Source organism: Bombina bombina, chromosome 6 (genome assembly GCF_027579735.1).
Source record: "Bombina bombina isolate aBomBom1 chromosome 6, aBomBom1.pri, whole genome shotgun sequence".
In the NCBI taxonomy this organism is placed as follows: Eukaryota; Metazoa; Chordata; class Amphibia; order Anura; family Bombinatoridae; genus Bombina; species Bombina bombina.
The window spans coordinates 156,360,178-156,386,539 of NC_069504.1; the positions used below are offsets into that span (position 1 = coordinate 156,360,178).

The 26,362-nt window shown below is 34.5% G+C and overlaps 1 protein-coding gene across 1 annotated transcript in view; it reads left to right on the plus strand.

Annotated features, from left to right (window-relative positions):
- The window catches only part of GRM8 (glutamate metabotropic receptor 8), a 2,175,877-nt gene that overhangs the window by 29,308 nt on the left and 2,120,207 nt on the right, over nt 1-26,362 (plus strand). The gene's annotated exons all lie outside the window — the stretch shown is intronic.

Consider the following 26,362-nt stretch of genomic DNA (forward strand, 5'->3'; position numbering starts at 1 on the left):
CTTTCTATATAGAAATGCACCGTCTCAGCATTTATATTTACTAAGTAAAAGACTCTACTTAGAAAGTAAATACTTTGTGAGTTCCAGGTCTTGTAAATATATTTCAGCTCAAAGCTTAGTTATCCAACTTCTTTAATGTGCACAAACACATTTTTTAAAAATATCTTTAAAATGATTTTTTTAAATTACATTGTTTTCAAGTAATATTTAAAGTGAAAGTCAATCCTAGCATTTATGAAACGCTAGGATTGACAATTGAAACAAATAAAGGGGACTTTCATTCATGAGGTATAAAATACTTCATACTGAAAGCTCCTTTATTTGTTTTAAGCGTTGCCGCACTGAGCTGTTAAAGCAGCCCACGGCAGAACGCTGTTTTGCTTGAGAGGCGACATTTTTACCTCTTAGCCAATAGCCGTGCAGGAAATCCGGCTTGTCTCCATGTGTCGCCGGATTTCCTGCACGCTATTTGCTAAAAAGTGGAAACGTCACCTCTTAGCAAAATAGCGTTCTGCCGTGGGCTGCCTTAGCTCAGTGTGACTACGCTTGAAACAAATAAAGGAGCTTTCTGCAGGAAGTATTTTATACCTCATGAATGAAAGTTCCCTTTATTTGTTTCAATGGTCAATCCTAGCGTGTCACAAACGTTAGGACTGACTTTCACTGTAAGGTATTAGACACATAGGCACTTTTACTAATGTATGTAGGATATAAATTACAATCCATTACAAAATGTTAATTTTCTTACTCACTAATATTTGTTGGAGGTTAACAATAGTAAAGGATCCAATTAGTACTGGTTATTAGTAGCAGTATTAAATAAAATAATTTTGAGACTTTAATAAATTAAAGGGGATTTAATCATTCCATTAATTAAATGAAAACAAGTTATAGTAATTTACAGGATAAAACAATATGACTTTTAAAGCGAAAGTAAAGTCAAAATTAAATGTTTTTTTCCAATTTACTTCTATTATCAATTTTGCTAAGTTCTTTTTGTATCCTTTGTTAAAGACTAATCCTAAGAGTTCCAGTTACCCAAAACATTTACCCAGAACTAGGAAACAACAGGGATGTCCATCTGACAATGGTTGGAGATGACTACTTAGGAGACCCCAGTGGAGTTAAAGAGCTGGGAAAATATTCCCAGCAAAATTCTTAGACTAAGGGCCCAGTGATCTAAAGGTCTCAGGGAGGGCGAGATTATTTAAGAATTATTGACAGTGCTTCTTTTTCTCTGCATTAATTCTAAAAAGCAACTTTTTACTCTGAAAACAGGGTGTCTCGCTAAGGGGCGTATACTGCATTTTCATATGGGAAGGAAATGTATACTTTACAAAGGTGCACATTAAAAACATTGTAATTTAGAGATCACACAAAATGAATAATTGAACCATTCACAAAAAAACATTCACAGGAAAAAGAATGTATTGTTAAGGTGCATAAAAAATCGTAACAAAATTGTTCGCCAAAAATCATATTTTATTAAAACGTGACAATTGTATGTAATTTACTCAGGAATAAATCCTATTAAATATGCACAGCATAAATCGTGACTTAAATACAATGGATATGTAAAAAACACAAATTCATACTTATAAGTACAAAATACAAAGCATAATTATTGGGTTTTTTTCATAAAATGGGCTGAACATCAGTGCAAGCGCAAGTCTCTAAATATTTCCGCCCTACAGATCTCACTGTTTTTTCCCTGCAACTTAAAAGATGGTAAGCTTTTATTAAAATACTAAAAACTGATACAGTGCACGGAAAACAGCATATTTTGATTTGTATTAGGTGTAATATTCAATTTTTAACATACACAGGATTCTTCCTGTGTAATTCTTCCTTTTACATAGCAGAGAGCTCTCAGAGTCTCTATGGGGGGGGGAGGGGCAGCTCGCTACTCTCAGCACCAAGACTGTCCCTGCGAGCCTAAATGCGTTTTTTTCACGTTTTTGCTTGCAAACTCTTGATCATCAGGCTCTAAATGAGAACAATATACTGTGAGAATAATCAACCAAGGAGGTGTAAATAAATACACAATGTTTATATATTTATGAACTGAAATAATATTGGGTAGAAAGCCAATGACCACAGAACAATATGGTTGCAGTCTAAATACACATTTAAAAAAACGAAACAGAAACCAAAGAGAATTAATAACTACATTGTTTTTGGATTATATTAAAGGGACATGAAACCCCAAATTTTTCTTTCATGATTCAAATAGAGAATACAATTTTAAACAACTTTCCAATTTGCTTCTATTAATTAATTTGCTTCCTTCTCTTGTTATCATTTGCTGAAAGGTTTATCTAGGCAAGTTCATGAGCAGCAGAGAACCTAGGTTCTAGCTTTTGATTGGTAGCTGCATATATATATATTGAATGTGATTGGCTCACCCATGTGTTCAGTTAGAAACTAGTAGTGCATTGCTGCTCCTTCAACAAATTATACCAAGAGAATGAAACAGATTAGATAATAGAAGTAAATTAGAAAGTTGTTTAAAATTGTATTCTCTATCTGAATCATAAAAGAAAAAAAATTGGGTTTCATGTACCTTTAAGGGTCAGGACAACGCTGTTTTAAAATATGAATTCAATATTAAATTAGATTTATAATAGTATAGTAAGTATAATTATTGTTTTGGTACTGAAATTGTTTAACAAAATGGTCCAAAATTACTGGAGATCCCAGAATTAGGGTAAGATCATAAGCAAGTTGCTATAATAGAGCCTTTATAAAAAAAAAATCTAGCAAAAGCATATTTTTCATAGTGACTTGGAATTCTATTATTTAGAGACAGCACAGCTGTGAATTTTGAATTCAGACAAGTCATGATTAGGTTTATTTGTGTTGAGGGATTCAGATAAGTGGTGGTTAGTTTGAAGCTGCACTGGGGCTAACTCCTATGTAAAGTACCATCTCTTTCTTTCATGTAATTAACAAGAGTCCATGAGCTAGTGACGTATGGGATATACATTCCTACCAGGAGGGGCAAAGTTTCCCAAACCTTAAAATGCCTATAAATACACCCCTCACCACACCCACAAATCAGTTTTACAAACTTTGCCTCCAAGGGAGGTGGTGAAGTAAGTTTGTGCTAGATTCTACGTTGATATGCGCTCCGCAGCAAGTTGGAGCCCGGTTTTCCTCTCAGCGTGCAGTGAATGTCAGAGGGACGTGAAGAGAGTATTGCCTATTGAATGCAGTGATCTCCTTCTACGGGGTCTATTTCATAAGGTTCTCTGTTATCGGTCGTAGAGATTCATCTCTTACCTCCCTTTTCAGATCGACGATATACTCTTATATTTACCATTACCTCTACTGATTCTCGTTTCAGTACTGGTTTGGCTTTCTACAAACATGTAGATGAGTGTCCTGGGGTAAGTAAGTCTTATTTTCTGTGACACTCTAAGCTATGGTTGGGCACTTTATTTATAAAGTTCTAAATATATGTATTCAAACATTTATTTGCCTTAACTCAGAATGTTCAACTTTCCTTATTTTCAGACAGTCAGTTTCATATTTGGGATTATGCATTGAATTATCATATTTTTCTTACCTCAAAAATTTGACTTTTTTCCCTGTGGGCTGTTAGGCTCGCGGGGGCTGAAAATGCTTCATTTTATTGCGTCATTCTTGGCGCGGACTTTTTTGGCGCAAAAATTCTTTTCCGTTTCCGGCGTCATACGTGTCGCCGGAAGTTGCGTCATTTTTTGACGTTATTTTGCGCCAAAAATGTCGGCGTTCCGGATGTGGCGTCATTTTTGGCGCCAAAAGCATTTAGGCGCCAAATAATGTGGGCGTCTTATTTGGCGCTAAAAAATATGGGCGTCGCTTTTGTCTCCACATTATTTCAGTCTCATTTTTCATTTGCTTCTGGTTGCTAGAAGCTTGATATTTGGCATTCTTTCCCATTCCTGAAACTGTCTTATAAGGAATTTGATCTATTTTGCTTTATATGTTGTTTTTTCTCTTACATATTGCAAGATGTCTCACGTTGCATCTGAGCCAGAAGATACTACAGGAAAATCACTGCCTGCTGGATCTACCAAAGCTAAGTGTATCTGCTGTAAACTTTTGGTAGCTATTCCTCCAGCTGTTGTTTGTAATAATTGTCATGACAAACTTGTTAAAGCAGATAATATTTCCTTTAGTAATGTACCATTGCCTGTTGCAGTTCCCTCAACATCTAAGGTGCAGAATGTTCCTGATAACATAAGAGATTTTGTTTCTGAATCCATAAAGAAGGCTTTGTCTGTTATTTCTCCTTCTAGTAAACGTAAAAAGTCTTTTAAATCTTCTCTCTCTACAGATGAATTTTTAAATGAACACCATCATTCTGATTCTTTGGACTCTTCTGGTTCAGAGGATTCTATCTCAGAGATTGATGCTGATAAATCTTCATATTTATTTAAGATGGAATTTATTCGCTCTTTACTTAAAGAAGTACTAATTGCTTTAGAAATAGAGGATTCTAGTCCTCTTGATACTAATTCTATATGTTTGGATAAGGTTTTTAAAGCTCCTGCGGTTATTCCAGAAGTTTTTCCTGTTCCTAATGCTATTTCTGCAGTAATTTCCAAAGAATGGGATAAATTGGGTAATTCATTTACTCCTTCTAAACGTTTTAAGCAATTATATCCTGTTCCGCCTGACAGGTTAGAATTTTGGGACAAAATCCCTAAAGTTGATGGGGCTATTTCTACCCTTGCTAAACGTACTACCATTCCTACGTCAGATGGTACCTCGTTTAAGGATCCTTTAGATAGAAAAATTGAATCTTTTCTAAGAAAAGCTTATCTGTGTTCAGGTAATCTTCTTAGACCTGCTATATCATTGGCTGATGTTGCTGCAGCTTCAACTTTTTGGTTGGAAACTCTAGCGCAACAAGTAACAAATCGTGATTCTCATGATATTATTATTCTTCTCCAGCATGCTAATAATTTTATCTGTGATGCCATTTTTGATATTATTAGAGTTGATGTTAGGTTTATGTCTCTGGCTATCTTAGCCAGAAGAGCTTTATGGCTTAAGACTTGGAATGCTGATATGGCTTCTAAATCAACTCTACTTTCCATTTCTTTCCAGGGAAACAAATTATTTGGTTCTCAGTTGGATTCTATTATTTCAACTGTTACTGGTGGGAAAGGAACTTTTTTACCACAGGATAAAAGATCTAAAGGTAAAAACAGGGCTAACAATCGTTTTCGTTCCTTTCGTTTCAACAAAGAACAAAAGCCTGATCCTTCGTCCTCAGGAGCAGTTTCAGTTTGGAAACCATCTCCAGTCTGGAATAAATCCAAGCCTGCTAGAAAGGCAAAGCCTGCTTCTAAGTTCACATGAAGGTACGGCCCTCATTCCAGTTCAGCTGGTAGGGGGCAGGTTACGTTTTTTCAAAGAAATTTGGATCAATTCTGTTCACAATCTTTGGATTCAGAACATTGTTTCAGAATGGTACAGAATTGGTTTCAAGATGAGACCTCCTGCAAAGAGATTTTTTCTTTCCCGTGTCCCAGTAAATCCAGTGAAAGCTCAAGCATTTCTGAATTGTGTTTCAGATCTAGAGTTGGCTGGAGTAATTATGCCAGTTCCAGTTCCGGAACAGGGGATGGGGTTTTATTCAAATCTCTTCATTGTACCAAAGAAGGAGAATTCCTTCAGACCAGTTCTGGATCTAAAATTATTGAATCGTTATGTAAGGATACCAACGTTCAAGATGGTAACTGTAAGGACTATATTGCCTTTTGTTCAGCAAGGGAATTATATGTCCACAATAGATTTACAGGATGCATATCTGCATATTCCGATTCATCCAGATCATTTTCAGTTCCTGAGATTCTCTTTTCTAGACAAGCATTACCAATTTGTGGCTCTACCGTTTGGCCTTGCTACAGCTCCAAGAATTTTCACAAAGATTCTCGGTGCCCTTCTGTCTGTAATCAGAGAACAGGGTATTGTGGTATTTCCTTATTTGGACGATATCTTGGTACTTGCTCAGTCTTTACATTTAGCAGAGTCTCATACGAATCGACTTGTGTTGTTTCTTCAAGATCATGGTTGGAGGATCAATTTACCAAAAAGTTCTTTGATTCCTCAAACAAGGGTAACCTTTCTAGGTTTCCAGATAGATTCAGTGTCCATGACTCTGTCTTTAACAGACAAGAGACGTCTAAAATTGATTACAGCTTGTCGAAACCTTCAGTCTCAATCATTCCCTTCGGTAGCCTTATGCATGGAAATTCTAGGTCTTATGACTGCTGCATCGGACGCGATCCCCTTTGCTCGTTTTCACATGCGACCTCTTCAGCTCTGTATGCTGAACCAATGGTGCAGGGATTACACGAAGATATATCAATTAATATCTTTAAAACCGATTGTTCGACACTCTCTAACGTGGTGGACAGATCACCATCGTTTAATTCAGGGGGCTTCTTTTGTTCTTCCGACCTGGACTGTAATTTCAACAGATGCAAGTCTCACAGGTTGGGGAGCTGTGTGGGGATCTCTGACGGCACAGGGAGTTTGGGAATCTCAGGAGGTGAGATTACCGATCAATATTTTGGAACTCCGTGCAATTTTCAGAGCTCTTCAGTTTTGGCCTCTTCTGAAGAGAGAATCGTTCATTTGTTTTCAGACAGACAATGTCACAACTGTGGCATACATCAATCATCAAGGAGGGACTCACAGTCCTCTGGCTATGAAAGAAGTATCTCGAATTTTGGTTTGGGCGGAATCCAGCTCCTGTCTAATCTCTGCGGTTCATATCCCAGGTGTAGACAATTGGGAAGCGGATTATCTCAGTCGCCAAACGTTGCATCCGGGCGAATGGTCTCTTCACCCAGAGGTATTTCTTCAGATTGTTCAAATGTGGGGGCTTCCAGAGATAGATCTGATGGCCTCTCATCTAAACAAGAAACTTCCCAGGTATCTGTCCAGATCCCGGGATCCTCAGGCGGAGGCAGTGGATGCATTATCACTTCCTTGGAAGTATCATCCTGCCTATATCTTTCCGCCTCTAGTTCTTCTTCCAAGAGTAATCTCCAAGATTCTAAGGGAATGCTCGTTTGTTCTGCTAATAGCTCCGGCATGGCCTCACAGGTTTTGGTATGCGGATCTTGTCCGGATGGCATCTTGCCAACCATGGACTCTTCCGTTAAGACCAGACCTTCTGTCGCAAGGTCCTTTTTTCCATCCGGATCTGAAATCCTTAAATTTAAAGGTATGGAGATTGAACGCTTGATTCTTAGTCAAAGAGGTTTCTCTGACTCTGTGATTGATACTATGTTACAGGCTCGTAAATCTGTATCTAGAGAGATATATTATAGAGTCTGGAAGACTTATATTTCTTGGTGTCTTACTCATCATTTTTCTTGGTATTCTTTTAGAATTCTGAGAATATTACAATTTCTTCAGGATGGTTTAGATAAGGGTTTGTCCGCAAGTTCCTTGAAAGGACAAATCTCTGCTCTTTCTGTTCTTTTTCACAGAAAGATTGCTATTCTTCCTGATATTCATTGTTTTGTACAAGCTTTGGTTCGTATAAAACCTGTCATTAAGTCAATTTCTCCTCCATGGAGTTTGAATTTGGTTCTGGGAGCTCTTCAAGCTCCTCCGTTTGAACCTATGCATTCATTGGACATTAAATTGCTTTCTTGGAAAGTTTTGTTCCTTTTGGCCATCTCTTCTGCCAGAAGAGTTTCTGAATTATCTGCTCTTTCTTGTGAGTCTCCTTTTCTGATTTTTCATCAGGATAAGGCGGTGTTGCGAACTTCTTTTGAATTTTTACCTAAGGTTGTGAATTCCAACAACATTAGTAGAGAAATCGTGCTTCCTTCATTATGTCCTAATCCTAAGAATTCTAAGGAAAAATCGTTACATTCTTTGGATGTTGTTAGAGCTTTGAAATATTATGTTGAAGCTACTAAATCTTTCCGAAAGACTTCTAGTCTATTTGTCATCTTTTCTGGTTCTAGAAAAGGCCAGAAAGCTTCTGCCATTTCTTTGGCATCCTGGTTGAAATCTTTAATTCATCTTGCCTATGTTAAATCGGGTAAGACTCCGCCTCAGAGGATTACAGCTCATTCTACTAGGTCAGTTTCTACTTCCTGGGCGTTTAGGAATGAAGCTTCAGTTGATCAGATTTGCAAAGCAGCGACTTGGTCCTCTTTGCATACTTTTACTAAATTCTACCATTTTGATGTATTCTCTTCTTCTGAAGCAGTTTTTGGTAGAAAGGTACTTCAGGCAGTGGTTTCGGTTTGAATCTTCTGCTTATGTTTTTCTTTAAAACTTTATTTTGGGTGTGGATTATTTTCAGCAGGAATTGGCTGTCTTTATTTTATCCCTCCCTCTCTAGTGACTCTTGTGTGGAAAGATCCACATCTTGGGTATTCATTATCCCATACGTCACTAGCTCATGGACTCTTGTTAATTACATGAAAGAAAACATAATTTATGTAAGAACTTACCTGATAAATTCATTTCTTTCATATTAACAAGAGTCCATGAGGCCCACCCTTTTTTGTGGTGGTTATGATTTTTTTGTATAAAGCACAATTATTCCAATTCCTTATTTTATATGCTTCGCACTTTTTTTCTTATCACCCCACTTCTTGGCTATTCGTTAAACTGATTTGTGGGTGTGGTGAGGGGTGTATTTATAGGCATTTTAAGGTTTGGGAAACTTTGCCCCTCCTGGTAGGAATGTATATCCCATACGTCACTAGCTCATGGACTCTTGTTAATATGAAAGAAATGAATTTATCAGGTAAGTTCTTACATAAATTATGTTTTTTGATTCTTTGATTTGATTTTTTTCTACCTGAAACCTGTTGTATAGGGCAGGGGCATCAATAGCAATAAGGTCTGACACACATACTAGCAACAGTTATTAATTTGCTATTATAATAAAACATGACCCTTAGCATAAAATAGCCATCACTATTACTTGGAAGCTGCCACACTGCTTGAGCCACTCAACATTTGAGCAACTAAAGTATAATGGCTTGTGACCCACTATTGATTGTGAGTCTGTTCTGCAACACTGCTTTATCATTAAGAGGTCTCATAGGACCTAGCCTTTAGTTATTGATCTATGTATGGGTTGCAATTATTTAATAAAAAATTAAATTGGAAAAAGTTTGTGGCCATTCCTAATAGCATTTCCATTGTGAAGTACCATAAAATATATTAATGTAAGCTGAGTATTTTTTTGTGTGTGTTTTTGTTATTCTTTAGCAATTTAATTAGAAACCTGGTGCATAATCTCCTTATAAGATACTAGAAAATAAGGGAAAGGAAATTATATTATTTTTCACGAATAAGCTTTTCTTTGAGGTGAATATATATATATAAATATATATATATTTATTTATATATACACTTAAACACATATAAACACACACTTTATATACACGCAATGATTATTTTAACTAAACGGGGAACATTTATTTAAGAAGTACTTCATAGAAGAACACTAAACGCTTTACAAAATAACTGATATTATTAATAATAATAATAATGATAATAGTAATAAAAATAATAAAACAGAGATTTAATGGTGCAGTTTGGCCATAATTAAACCTGTGTAATAGCATTTATATTTTGTCTCATTTGTTTTTCTTTATCTCTCAAATGAAAACATTCAAAATATTTTTTATTCAATAAAACAACATTATATATATTAATCATATTCATTCTAAAATTCTGAAATATAACTGCAATTTGCAAGGTTAAATAAAACAGTATTTACCTTACATAAATAAATAAATACATAAATAAAGAAACAAATAAATGATTAAATAATGCTGTTCACTATTTTTAGTACTATTGTACTTTGACATCTAAATATAGGAGGATTAGAGGTGATGCTAAATTTCAATGACATTCTTCTCTTCAATTAGTCCAACTGAAAGGTTGTGTGAGGTTGCAGACTGTGATACCATTTGTTTAACAAAACAAGAGGGAGGTGAGCTGTCACTGTATTAATTATTATTGTGTTTTTTTGTCTGGTTGTGTTTTATATAAATAATATCAATTAAATGACAGACGTTGTTCTGTTGTTTGCTGTATTATAAATATATTTTCTGTAATCTAGAAAAATTGTATCAAATATACTTTTCAGTAAATCAATACCCAACAAAACTGCATCAGATGGTGCATATCTGTATTTTTTAAAATGTATTAAAATGATAGACAATTACAATTTAATACCTTGCTAATAATAAGTTGTTACTGCTATAAAAACAAATCCAAAACATACTATCAATGTTCATTTACTAAGGCCGCAGAATCTCTATTACAGCATAGCAATGATCTCTGTGTATTCAGCTTTATCCTTTAAAATCTATGGCCTCTTCATTTTCCTACAGAAAAAAAAAAACCAACATTAAATACCACTTTGTCATATATTGAGTCTTTTAATCTAAAGGGGATCTTTCATAACAGTGACCAAAAAAGGTCACCAATGCATTGTTTACTGTTAAAGTAATCATCATTTACACTCCACTGATCACGTGTATTTACTTCATACATTCATCTCTTTTGTCTTTTGCTATGTAGTTGATGGATTGGGAAAAAATGCCAGAATCCATTTAATGTAATATAAATTAACACTGCTTGTTGATATTTTTTTACTAACTCTCTTTTTAATAATAACTTAGTATTGTTTAATAACTATTAAAAATGCTGTAAGTTAAACAAATATTTACTATGTTCAAATTACAGACTTATATTAAAAAGTAGCATACACATGGATGAATATATTATTACCCTGGAAATGCACCCATTTTGTAGATCTATACAAAACAACAACACTAAAATTTGTTTCCCAGGAGTAATGGATTGTGTAATCTTACTACCCATATGAAAGAAAGCATTTAATTAATTTGATTCATGATGTTGAAAGTCCACAAGACTGCACCCTGTTATTTTTTTATGGTAGTTTGTATTATTTCATCACCTTTTTTCCCCCTGCTCCTTTTGTTTGCTGTATATTTACTTTTTCTACCTCTTTTTTTGCTTTGCTATACATCAGACTAGTTACCAAAGAGGTGAGAGGGGTTTTATAGGGCTTTTGGAGTATGGGAAACTTTGCCTCCTCCTACTGGTCAGGAAAGGTAATTCACATGAGTAATGGATCATGGACTCTCACCACCATGAAATAAATTAATTTATCAGGTAAGCATAAATGATGTTTTTCAACGTATAATGCCACAATTATAAAAACAAATTTTGCAGTTTACATTTTTATATGATAAAGGTTGCCCTGTTACATTTTAAACCTACATGATTAACCAACACTTTAATAATTAGAGATGGAAAAATGTATAAGTACAATTGTAAAAAATACCAAAGTTTGACAGTTATTTTTCTTTCAAAACAAATACTGTGCTACACATTTTGACAAATAAGGTGTATGTAATATTCAATTATCAGTTTTGTAACATTCAGTTTAGCAAATGCATCTTGTATACTAACAATCTGAATCTTATATACTAACAATCTGAATACTATGCTATATATTTTGACAAATAAGGCATATGTTAACATTCAGTTTTGCAAATGCATCTTATATACTAACAATCTGAATGTTAATTTCAATATTATTATTTTTTTTTTAAAACTAGTAAAAATAATATATATATATATATATATATATACTGTATATATACTGTATATATATATATATATATATATATATATATATATATATATATATATATATATATATATATATATATATATGTGTGTGTGTGTGTGTGTGTGTTTGTGTGTTTGTGTGCTATGTTTGAAGTCAGTTTCAAACATTTACCACACGCTACTTATTTATTGGGGTCAATTTATGATATTGGGTATAGAGCATTCACCTTGTATATCATGTCAACATGGAAAATGATTTATTTATTTTACATAAATAACCCTTAATTCATGTGTTCAGATTGATACGTGATCATATTCTCTCCAGCTCAATGTCAGCTCAGTTTTTAAGTTCTAAGCACTGTGCACCACCAAGTTTGTATGTCTTCTGGATTTATTGATTTGTGTATACCACCAAAATAAGGCTCTAAACAGCTTTCTCAATTGCCATCTCTAAAGGGTGCACACTTAAAAGAAAGGCATATGAGACGTGCCTCTCTTTTTATAGCTTAGTTTATTTTAGCCATATAATGCTGACTGTCCATAATTTTTACAGCTGCCGAAAAATTGAATATTTATTGATTAGGTGTCAAGACACATTCAGATATCAAAGAGTGTAGTTAGAAGACCAAACTGATGGAGAATATTGTGGCTTAACAGACATTTTTGTGAGAGTTTCTTGTGCTGTTTAGGAGTCATTCACTACTTTATAGTTATTATTTATCTATTAAAATTCATGTAAATCTTTATGAAAATAAAGTTTTTTTTAATAAAATAAACCTTCTCTAGATTTGGTGTTTCCGGTGACATGAAGCCCAACAAGTATATTCTCATCTCAGGAATTCAATGTATTCCTGGTTTTATAAACTGATCCCATAATGCAAAACAAGGTCCCTTTTAACTTTTGCCAAAATCAACTGTACCTGCATATCCTCTTAGAAAACAAATGAATCCACAGGATATAAACATGTCCACTCTGGTTCGAGAGCTTCTTTTTTTGCACAGTCCTGGTAATGTCTGTTGATTAACTCAAAGCCTACATTTCTCTACATTTGTTAAACAGTATTGCAAACTGCCATAATATGCTAAACATGTACACTCAATAAAGGACACAAAGAGTACAAAGCAAATTTGAGATTAGTAATAAATTTGTAGTGTTCTTAAAATGTCATCCTTTATCTAACCAATGAAATGTTAGCATAGATGTCCCTTTAATGATAAGCAGTACATTTAAACCAATAATTATTTTTTGTTTAGGTTAGACTTTTCTTCATCTGTTAACTGGTGGATTGGTTAAAGGGGTCAATAAGTTCTATAGGCCAGGGTGTCAGGCTTCTAAACTTTACTTCTGGCTTTTGGAAAAATATGAAATTTAATTTATTCCTCTGGGGCCCTTCCCCAACCTCCCCCCCCCCCCCGGACATTGGAAACCTCAGCCAACTTAACCTAGTGATTCACTTTACTATGTGATTAAATTACATAATTTATGTGTTTTTCTAATTCAAGCTATAATGAATTATAAAGTTAGCATGGAAAAGAGCTTTACTTCACATCTTGACAAATTTATGTCTGTTGTGTCTTTATAGACATGGTTTTATATATATATAAGGTCCCAACTACATTGCTATCCCCTTGAACCCCTTAGCATGTAAGCCTTTGAGAACAGCTGTTTGTAGGACACCTTCATAAGAGCTGACTACAACAGTGCAACTCTCGGCAGGGCCCTCTACCCATTTGATCCCTATAAATGTTATCTTGTATACCGACAATGTTTATAGCGCTGCAGAATCTGTTACCGCTCTACAAATACCTTTTAATAAAAATAATAATAATAAGGTCCAAATTTATACTTTTCTGGGAGGAGATTGTTTTCCCTGAAATGTAAATAATAACTTCTCACTTTACTTTTGACATGAAATCTTGTGACTTGGTTTTTCTGGAATGCTTATGATTGACAACAGCACCCAGGTCTTTTACATATCTGGAGGGCAGATTCATTGTTACTAGGATATATATATATATATATATATTCTATACGCTGCCATATGTTGCTTTGTCGTCCATTTTGGAGACCTCTTTTTGTAGGTTATTTAATATGCACACATAAACACAATTACATGGCAATGAATGTATATTTGCACATACAGGGCCAAATTACAAGTGGTGTGCTAATGTTTTTCTCAATCCAGATCTCACAGCTCTCAAAGTAAAAAATTAGCGTAGCCACATTAGCACACGTATTACAAGTGGAAAGTTAAAAGTTAGCACGTGAGCGAAAGACTCAGACGCACCAACTTTAGGACTTCAGATAATGCAACTGCGCTGTTTCTCCGTTTAGACCTCTATGGGGAAGAAACGCCTATTATATCGCTCCTGAGCTAACCCAACACTGCACTAGATCAACTGCTCTAAAGCTGAAAGTGTGCTAGGAATACTTCACATTCCTAATTTCTTACCTTAGAAGAAAATGTTAATTTAATTTTTAAATATATATTTATATGTACTGTATATCAGATTACATTTTTGTAAAATATATATCTATACCTATATATCTATATGAATATACACACAAACATTATTTTATCTTTTTTTTCTAATTGAAGAACATATGAATTTCATGTATTTCTATTAAAAAAATATTAAACAAATTAAAATGATATTGCATGTTTCAAGGTATTTGACTGGTAAGGGCTCAAAAGTGTGTATAAATATGTCTATATTTGCGTATACATGTCAATATATGTATGTATGTATGTGTGCAACATTTCAACATTTCAGCTCTGGTAGTTAACAAAGCATATTATGAGATTTATGGGTGGTAAACAAATACATATTTAAAAATGAGTCTTAAATGATCATGAAGCATGTCTGATCAATGGAATATATATATATATATATATATATATATATATATATATATATATATATATATATATACATAAATAAATATATATTTGTTTGTGGTCTGCTTAAAGATCATAAGTACACTTGTTTAGTTTTGTTAATATAATTACCACTTGGGTTGCAAAGTGTACTCAGATTCAGTTCAGAGGGATATTAATGGAGAAAACAGTCTGTTTACTTCATATTTTAAATCGCTTGAATTAAAGCTGTATTTGTTTTATTTTTTTTCTGACTTTTTTTGTGCCAAGGCAACTCTAAAAACTGAAGGGAATTAATTGTTAAATGTATTTTTCTTTTGCGTAAAATTAACAAATTAATGATCAAAATTACCACATTTTTGTAAAGGGGCTAAAATTAAGCATATACAGTACATTTTTCAGAAACACTTATATAGAACTGTTGCTGTTTAAGCCACCAAGCTGGAGAAACCTTCATTTATTAGCTTGGGTTTTTTGAAGCAATTGTATAGTGATGCTAAATTACGGTCACAGACTGCAAATTATTATTTAACCAGGTATCCAATCTTACTGATTAATGGACATGTCTTTTTTATCTAGAAATAGTGGTGAACAAATCCATATCAGTGATGATAACAATTTCACTAATATCGAAATATTGTTCTATTTTCCTCTTCACATCCTATATAGCTGACATCCTTCTAGAACAACTGACAATTCAAACTCCTAGTACTAGCAAGGTTTTTGCCTTTTCTATAACAAATACACATACTTAACTCTCAAATAAGTGCTGTATTTCACCGCAATCAGGCTGGTAGATACATCAAGTCAAAAGCAATCCTCCTCCCTCTCTTATGGAAAGGAAAGGCATGTTCCCATTACACACTAATGCAATGTGTGTAGTGCAGGCAGTGGGAGCACAGGCCTATACTTTAAGTAGGAGTGGGTGGTATGTCTTTTAATTTCTTGTACCAGCTAGCTTGAGGTCTGTGAAAAAAAACAAAAACATTTGGGTGCTTGGCAGACGGGGGATAAGGAGAGATAGTATGCATATAGGATTAATAAAGTGATATTTAGGCATACTTGTGCTATAGGAAAGGTTTCAAGAAAGGGACATTGAGCACTAAATACATTTTATAAGCATAGTATTGAGGATTTTCTCGGCCTTCCTCTAGTCATGGGTGCTGCCTGCCATGTTGAAATCTTTATTTCCCTACATTTCAGTGTTGATGCGTTTGCCCATGTACAGTATCGCTCCTGCAGATATCTGCAGTGGGACCTAGGTTCCATAATGGAAGCACCCATGATTAGGGAGGTTCATTTAATTTATTTAGTGTTCAGTGCTCTTTAAACTTAAAAGTCACAAATAATTGCAATAACTTTTTTTTTTTTAAATTCATAGCTTTGTTTCTTTTTAAAGTTGCATCCTAGCCCATATACAGTGAGTTAACTATTAAAGTAAGAGTGTTTTTAAGGTTTAAGGAACATGCTTCAGAAAGAACGGCAATTTTCCTTCTTTTGAAAGTGCCATTTTCACCAGGGTTTTCCACTGTCTTCTGATACTGGCTCTTGATTGGGTACAAGTAAGACCAATAGAAAATGCTGGAAATAACTGTGCCTTTTACCCTTTTGTAAGAAGAAAGGACACTAAGTGTTTTTTTGTGAATATTATTTCTTCTGTTAAATAAAAAATCTCCTTTACTATATTGGAACAAAAATGTCACATTGTAAAGTCTCTCTTCAGCGATCATGTTCATGTTTGGTTACCTTGATTAAAATCACTTGCACTGATGCAGAACATCTAGTCAAACTAGTCTGTGTCTGTTCTGGATTCCCTTGTTATTTTCTTTCAGTGACATTTTGCCTTTGCTATAACTGTCATCTTTTTCTTTTTTATTTTCACATGAGCTCTGTCCCCATCACAACTCTTCTAGACAATTCTTACAATCTCAGTTCACCCAAATATTAGTGACCTATTTATTAATCAAATAACACATCTTCTTGCTCTCTCTAAAATCAGACCTATTTTATCTCCCTACAACAGCTCTTGATTTATAATTAATTTATTTGTTATTTATAAAGTGCTTTTCATCCAATGGAGACTGAGATTACATTACCACATGGCAACAGGGTTAACTGATTAGTGGCAACTGAAAATAATAGTTTATTCTATTATTTAAATTGTTGCTTCTCAATTGATCACATCAATACAAAAGACTAGTTTGTCCTCCATTGCAAACCTTTACATAGCAAAGAGCTCTCATTATTTCTATGAGAGACATCTCACAACTCGCAGGGACAGACACTTTTTTTTTAATAGAATTCTTTGAGGGTTGCCCCTACGAGTGTTGGTGTTGAAAACCATGTCTAGACCGGTGAATTCTTTAGAACTGGCCTCTAAGTGAGGTTCTTGATGTGAAGAGGTGACACTTAAGGTATAATGCAAAAAAGGTTTTTGTTTTATTTCAATCCATGCCAGTGAGTTTTTAATAAAAACCCTAAGCTACTTTTAATAGTCTAAGCCTGTAACCTTGAGGTTTAAACTATCTGATCCATCTCACTTGTTCTTTGTAATATGTTGTGCTGAAAGATATCAAACACTTTAAGAGAAAATGTTTAATTGTGCGCAATTAAAAAAAACAACAAAGAACTTTGCAATATAAATTCATTTTTTTTGCTTTTATTTTGGTGTAAAGCACTTCATAAAATTATTTAGAGCTAATCCTAATTGTTCACAATGAAGGGCTAGATTACAAGTGGCGCACTATTTAGCGCTTTCTCTTGAATGATAACACTGCCAGAAGTAAATTTTTTGGGCGTCCAGGTTAGTGCTTTTATTACTAGTTGCACGATCAAAACCCGACGTGCGTTATCTAAAGGACTTTGGATATCGCGACCCATATACTTCAATGGAGAGGGCAGAAGAAAAAAAACACTTATCGCTCTTGTGCTAACCCAACATAATATTTAACCCACAGCACTATGCCGGACAGGAGTTATTAATATTTCACATTCCAATGTTCTTCACATACAGGGCTATGTTATTTTATTATAAATATTTATTTGTATAAATATATAAATATATATATATATATATATATATATATATATATATATATATAAATATATGTCTACTTATACCTGTATGTATATTTTCATATAGATATACAGGTATATATAGATATATATGTATAGTTATATATTTTACATTAACATTTTCATTCATATATATATATATACATATACATACAGAAATATATATTTAAAAATAATAAAAAAATTCTATGTGAAGAACATTGGAATGTAAACTTTACGTAACACTCTTCGGGTTTTGCACTGTAGGTCTAACGTGGTGTCAGGTTAGCGCACATGAAGAATTAGTTATCTTAGTTATTTAAAAATAATAATAATAATTATAGTTACTGAAAAATATAGATATATATTCTATTGATAATTTAGAATTTTTCAGAGCATCTATTATAATTATTTACATTATTTATTAATATTTTTCAAAAATGTTTAAATTAATAAATAAATAATACACCTTAATATAACTCATGTCGGGCTAGAACACGTTAAGAATTAGTGTACTCCTGACGGGTTTTGCACACATAAATACACATTAAAACACATTATTATATATTATTATTTAATAAAAATGATTTTTTTATGGGCAAATTACTCAAACACATTTGCACCATGTAGTCTGTTTACTCAGATTAGCATTGGAGAATTTTTTAAGAAATATAGCAGAGGGGTTTAAAAGATGGTCACTGCAGATACAGTTTATACTGAGCAGGTGCGTTATTTTGCAGTGGGTGTAGCTTTTTTCTAGATAGTATACACTGAAAAGTTCAGCTCTGTTTTTTTACAGGGGCACTAAGGAGTGCTATGTATGGCTCACTGTCTAGTTTTGCAGCTTGCCAAATGTAAACACTCAGCTAGAACAGGGGACTGCCTGTCTTCCCACCCCTGTCCCGGACTCCCGGTGCTGCATAATGTGTGACAAGCTAACTTCGCTTCCTCTCCCATCTCGTTTGCTGTTCCTAGATGCTGTTATCTCTTACATGACAATACGCCAAATGGGAGTAAGAGCAGCCCAGAAGGTGAGGTGGTCTTGGAGCAAGCTTGAAAAAGGGCTAAGTGTCAGCCTGAAACGTTGCTTATTTGGACCCTGTATACACAATAAAGGTAGTTTTTATTGATCACAGCTGGAGAATACTTTTTCTTTGTGGTCTTGGGGCACACATTTGGCTGTTCTAGTAACCAAGGGTGAGACACGGAGTGACCCCAGGGGCAGCATACTTATTCCCAAACTGCCGTTATTACTTTAATCTGGCTGCCCACTCTCCTTTGAGCAGACTTTTGTTTATTGCAAGCAGATGGCATCATGGAAGCCTTGGATGTCAGTGAGCTGACCTTCCCCACCTTACTCCTGCTGAAGTCTGAAAAAATTGAAGGTAACCACATGTAAGGCAGTTCTACTGCAATCCAGGAGTATGAAGTAATCCTGGGGTCAGAGTGGGCTACCTTAACCCCTACACAACTGCTCTAAAACATTGTTTATTTTGTTTCCCTGAACCAACACAGGCTAGTTAGTGTAACATAAAATAAAAAAAATGGGGTTAGCTACAACTCCTTATTTTATGAAAGGTGTGCAGTGGTGTATTTTTCACCCATAGAAACTAAATGGTTAAACCACCTGTATAATTTTATTTCCATATATCTGGTGTTAAACACAATTTTTATCTCATATGTTTTCTACGTATTTTCTTGTGTGCAAATAGTGCCTGTATAATTTTATCTGTTGGGTATGTGATATATAAAAGAATAACAATCTTTTTAAGTCTAAAACACCATTGATCTTGGTGGTTTCTCTAGATAATTAGTATTTTTAACCCAAGGGCTGCTAAAGATCTGATAAGGACCTCCTCCAAATTTGATTTTTATTAAAGGAAACAGGAATCCATTAGTATGTAACACATTTTGCAAAGGAAAGTATTTAAAGAAATGCTGCTGTACCCTTTAACAGTTAATTATCTGGATGTAGGAGCAAGCATGTGCTGACTGGTAGATATGCTGAGGGCACAGAGCCTATGTACCAGTCAGCACCTCTGTAGGAGCAGAAAACTGTATGAGGGGTGCGCATGTAGCACAGCATGACTAATCACTTGTACAGTCCCAGAATACTACCAAGCATTGTGTCCCTTTAAGCCTAACACGCTGAAAACAACGGGAGAACGGTGTATATCCCCCTGCGAAAAGAAAACTAATACAGGGCGAAAAATCTGATGTCTTGAAAAAGCATTATGACTAAGCCAAAACATTAACTTAAAGTTTTAATGGATTGTCAATAAATAAAGTTTTATCACAAGACCTGAGAGTGCCCTTTAATGGGTGATTTCTATGTATATGGATGCACCCGGGCAGAAAGAAGAAATAGTCTACAGTTGCTATGAAAGACAAACATGTAGATGTACATTTTCTCATTATACTGTAGAGTAGTCTGGATAAGCAAAGTATAGTATTTTATTTTTTATTGTAGTGACTTAGTTACAATAAGTGACAATGTAGAACAAAAACAACATAACTTTTGTTTCCAATTTGAATATAAGGGAACCTTCTCTTTCTACCTCCACTACTTGCTTGCAGATATTCCTCTAGTTTTCTTTTATAATTAAGAGGTGAATAATCTTGTGCATTATATTAGACAAGAGCTCACAGATGGTAGCCTCATTACACTCTTAAATTACTATTTTTTTTAAAGAAATATAATAATCTGACTTGACATTTGTTCAGGTTATTGAACAATATGCTCTTATATCTGGGTTTTTCCATTTCACCACTCACCTGTCTTCTCTCAGTGAACATTGTGGTTGGATAATGCAGGCCTTAATCTGAAAATGTGCTTTTAAATCCTCATTGTTTTTTCTTCATTTAGAAATTAGAGGACTACATCAGTTTAGCATTTATGTAAAACCTTTTCAAATAATGAGTCTTTCACTTTTTAGCCAACAACGAAAGTGAAATACTATAAAAGGGTCAGTAAACGCCAAAAATGTTATTGTTTAAAAAGATAGATACTCCCTTTATTTACCATTCCCCAGTTTTGCATAACCAACACTGTAATAGAAATATACTTTTTACCTCTGTAATTACCTTCTATCTAGGCCTCTGCTGACTGCCTCCTTATCGCAGATCTTTTTACAGACTGGCATTTCAGGCAATTAGTGCTGACTCTTAAATAACTTCACGTGCATGAGCACAGTGTTATCTATATGAAACACATGAACTAACGCCCTCTAGCTGTGAAAAACTGTCAAATGCATCCAAATAAAAGGCGGCCTTCAAGGGCTTAGAAATTAGCATATGAGCCTACCTAGGTTTAGCTTTCATCTAAGAATACCAAGAGAAAAAAGCAAAATGATGATAAAAGTAAATTAGAAAGTTGTTTAAAATGACATGCCCTACCTGAATTCTGAGAGTTTAATTTGGAATTATCTCTTTAACTAAAAAAAAACAAACATAAGGCATAAAATAGAGCGCAATCGATGGCTCAGGGCGTGTTATATTGCACTTGACATTGGTATTACAAGTAAATGGTTATTCCTTTAACCAAAGCATCTTAGCACAGCTGAAGCTTTTTTTGCTCTCTCTTTACTTGTAATGGAGAGTGCAGAGAACGTTATATTGTTCGTATTACAAGTGGTAAGTTAGGTGTGGCCCTGAAGTGCAATCCAAAATACTGCTTTAAAATATAGTGAGACCTTAAGAAAAAGATAACTTGATAGATTGCATAACAAAACACATGAAAATGCTATGGAAATCAATTAGTTAAGTTAAATTTAGACTTGGGGAATAAAGTTTTATTAATGAAAAAAGGTTTTGGTATATGACAAGGGGTGGGATTAAGCAGAGGTCAAAAGTATAAGTGTGTGCGTGTGTATATATATATATATATATATATATATATATATATGTATATATACAGTACATATGTGTGTGTCTAAGTGTGTGTTAACGTGTCTGTATGCGTGTATATATATATATATGTATATATACATATGTGTGTGCAAATGTGTGTCTGTGTGTGCGCATGTATATATATATATATGCTGTATATATATATATATGCGCGTGTGTGTATATATATATATATATATATATATATATATATATATATATATATATATATATATATATATATATATATATATATATATATATAGGTAAGTAGAAAAGAAAGTCCGGAGGCGGTATCCAAATATAATTATAAAGTAAACTTTTATTCCAAAAAGTTTAAAAACAAATGGTTACAGGATAGTGCATTGTTAGACGGTGATGCCCAAGTCTATATATATATGCGTGTGTGTGCACGCACGCACACGCATGTGTGTGTGTGTGTGTGTATATATATATATATATATATATATATATATATACACACACACATGTGTTAGTATTAACAGCCCTGTATAAGTATGTTCCTTGTTTAATTACATTTATCAACAAAACTTTTTTTTCTTAGTTTTTCATATATACTCAAGAAGTTTATTCAGAATTTCAATGTGTTTTTTTTATATTAGTTGTAGACATTTGTACATTTTAAAAAACCACCTGATAGCTCTTCATAGATGAGATTAATGTTTTTTTTAAATTTTATATTATACATCTTTCATCAAGCCATATTAAAACTAAAGGGGTGTATAATTGTGTATGCTGAAAATTTAAATGCTATTGAATGTGGCCACTCTGCTTGAACATGCAAAAAAAATATATATTTATCCAGCAGCTGCTCTGCTAACCCTGATCTTTCAATTCCGAATGACCCAGGACCCCTATTATCTGTACTCCAGCCTGGCCCACTAAAGCTACTGATTATGCTTCATCACAAGTCCCTGTAATTAGTGGAAACATAATTTATGGAATTCATCAAATTAACTTGCACTGTTAATTGCAGCTATAGTCTATGAAATACTTTATGTGCTATTTTTTTTAACAAATAGAGCCTTATCTCTTTTCTCTAAACAAGAGTGCTAGAAAACGTGTATCCTTCATCATTCTGCAGGGGAGTATTTTAAATACATAAAAATAATATGTAGAACTTATACATTTTAAATCACTGTGCTTTTAAAAAAAAAACAGAAATACCATTGATATGTTTATCATAAACTGTATATTTTAGATGTCTCATACTTGCATTACAAATATTAACCAAAATATATCTTTTACAAAAATGAACAGTGCTACTCTGAATTTAGTATCAATATTACTTTTTTTGTTATAAAACCACTTATGTGCCAAGTGTGGGGCATTTAATAATATTTTGCTTCTTATTCTCTTTTTATTAAAGATGTATAAAATAACATTTTTCATGGGGTGCAATGGAGGAATAAAAAATATACTTCCACAATTATGTCAATATACTGTAGATAGAGATTATATATATATATATATATATATATATATATATATATATATATATATATATATATATATATATATATATATATATATATATATATATTACTATATATATAGTAAGTAGTATAGTATGGTAACACAAATTTCTAATTAGCCAATCACATAGCAACAACTCAATGCATTTAGGCATCTAGACGTGGTGAAGACAACTTGCTGTAGTTCAAACCGAGCATTAGAATGGGGAAGAAAGGGGATTTAAGTAGGGTTACCATATTGCCGCTTTAACTAGGGGCACATATGAAAAATACATATGTCAGGGTTCTTATAATGGTACTTTATTCAAAACATTTATTTAAAAAACTGCTGATCTACTGGTATTTTCACGCACAACCATTTCTAGGGTTTACAGAGAATGGTCAGAAAAAGAGAAAATATCCAGTGAGCGGCAGTTGGAGGAGAATGGGCAGACTGGTTCGAAATGATAGAAAGGCAACAGTAACTCAAATAACCATTTGTTACAACCAAGGTATGCAGAATACCAACTCTGAACACACAGCACGTCGAACTTTGATGCAGATGGGCTACAGCAGCAGAAGACCACACCGGGTGCCACTCATGACTGCTAAGAAAAGGAAACTGAGGATACAATTTGCACAGGCTCCCTAAAATTGGACAATAGAAGATTGGAAAAACGTTTCCTGGCCTGATGAGTCTCGATTTCAGCTGCGACATTCAGATGGTAGGGTCAAGATAATGCACAATGTCACAAAGTTCAAAACATCTCAAACTGTATTCTTGAACATGACAATGAGTTCACTGTACTCCAATGGCCTCCACAGTCACCATATCTCAATCCAATAGAGCACCTTTGGGATGTGTGGGAACAGGAGATTCACATCATGGATGTGCAACCGACAAATCTGCAGCAACTGAGTGATGCTATCATGTCAATATGGACCAAGGTGTACCTAATAAAGTGGCCGGTGAGTGTACAGGGAGTGCAGAATTATTAGGCAAATGAGTATTTTGACCACATCATCCTCTTTATGCATGTTGTCTTACTCCAAGCTGTATAGGCTCGAAAGCCTACTACCAATTAAGCATATTAGGTGATGTGCATCTCTGTAATGAGAAGGGGTGTGGTCTAATGACATCAACACACTATATCAGGTGTGCATAATTATTAGGCAACTTCCTTTCCTTTGGCAAAATGGGTCAAAAGAAGGACTTGACAGGCTCAGAAAAGTCAAAAATAGTGAGATATCTTGCAGAGGGATGCAGCACTCTTAAAATTGCAAAGCTTCTGAAGCGTGATCATCGAACAATCAAGCGTTTCATTCAAAATAGTCAACAGGGTCGCAAGAAGCGTGTGGAAAAACCAAGGCGCAAAATAACTGCCCATGAACTGAGAAAAGTCAAGCGTGCAGCTGCCAAGATGCCACTTGCCACCAGTTTGGCCATATTTCAGAGCTGCAACATCACTGGAGTGCCCAAAAGCACAAGGTGTGCAATACTCAGAGACATGGCCAAGGTAAGAAAGGCTGAAAGACGACCACCACTGAACAAGACACACAAGCTGAAACGTCAAGACTGGGCCAAGAAATATCTCAAGACTGATTTTTCTAAGGTTTTATGGACTGATGAAATGTGAGTGAGTCTTGATGGGCCAGATGGATGGGCCCGTGGCTGGATTGGTAAAGGGCAGAGAGCTCCAGTCCGACTCAGACGCCAGCAAGGTGGAGGTGGAGTACTGGTTTGGGCTGGTATCATCAAAGATGAGCTTGTGGGGCCTTTTCGGGTTGAGGATGGAGTCAAGCTCAACTCCCAGTCCTACTGCCAGTTTCTGGAAGACACCTTCTTCAAGCAGTGGTACAGGAAGAAGTCTGCATCCTTCAAGAAAAACAGGATTTTCATGCAGGACAATGCTCCATCACACGCGTCCAAGTACTCCACAGCGTGGCTGGCAAGAAAGGGTATAAAAGAAGAAAATCTAATGACATGGCCTCCTTGTTCTCCTGATCTGAACCCCATTGAGAACCTGTGGTCCATCATCAAATGTGAGATTTACAAGGAGGGAAAACAGTACACCTCTCTGAACAGTGTCTGGGAGGCTGTGGTTGCTGCTGCACGTAATGTTGATGGTGAACAGATCAAAACACTGACAGAATCCATGGATGGCAGGCTTTTGAGTGTCCTTGCAAAGAAAGGTGGCTATATTGGTCACTGATTTGTTTTTGTTTTGTTTTTGAATGTCAGAAATGTATATTTGTGAATGTTGAGATGTTATATTGGTTTCACTGGTAAAAATAAATAATTGAAATGGGTATATATTTGTTTTTTGTTAAGTTGCCTAATAATTATGCACAGTAATAGTCACCTGCACACACAGATATCCCCCTAAAATAGCTATAACTAAAAACAAACTAAAAACTACTTCCAAAACTATTCAGCTTTGATATTAATGAGTTTTTTGGGTTCATTGAGAACATGGTTGTTGTTCAATAATAAAATTAATCCTCAAAAATACAACTTGCCTAATAATTCTGCACTCCCTGTATATTTACTACTAACTGATCCGCACCACCCTATATAAAGAATAAGAAACTTATTTATGTGTCCTGAAATATAAAATTGACAACAGGGCACATAGTGCATGGAGGGAGTAGTAATAATTAATAAAAACTATAGAAGAGAAAGGTATGGAGTAAAATACTCCAAGGAGACTCCCCTATCCAGCACCAAATTATTTAACTTCCAAAATACACTGTCTATTGCTACAGAGGATTAGAGAAGTAAGACACAAAAAAGTAACAAAAGGTATAATATAATCACATAAACAAAAGAAATATGTGCATATATCATGAACACTATGTTATTTAATAACCACCATTACCATCATAAGTGAAAGTGGGCCCACTTTTTGTATAACAATAGAATGATACATCAAAAAATAATGACATATAAATCACATGAATCAAAAGTTCATATATTTCCAGTATATCAAAGTTCCCAAAAGATGGATGTTAATCCCATTTTAGATTTTTTTATATGTAGGAGATACTCTTGCAAGGGCTACTCTTGAAACCACATAAGTCACATATAAACAGGGTAGGCTGTGCAGTTGATGCGGTGATCAAGGCACTCAATGCATGAACATCTCACCTTGGTAATTATATTTATGTCACCTCCAAGGCTTTATGGCATAAGGATGTGTGCCTACCTTACCAGATGCATAATATTGTTAACCGTTCGTGAGAAAATAATAGGGCAGGCGAATACTGCTCCTACCATTATTGTAGTATCACTCGCCACATCTTATACTCATACAGGCTAATACTTCCACGTAAAGCATTCTCAGCAGCTCTTGTTTGTTTGCCAGCTAGAGTTTCCCCCAGCCTACCACCATCTGTCTGCAATGTGGAGTTTGAAAG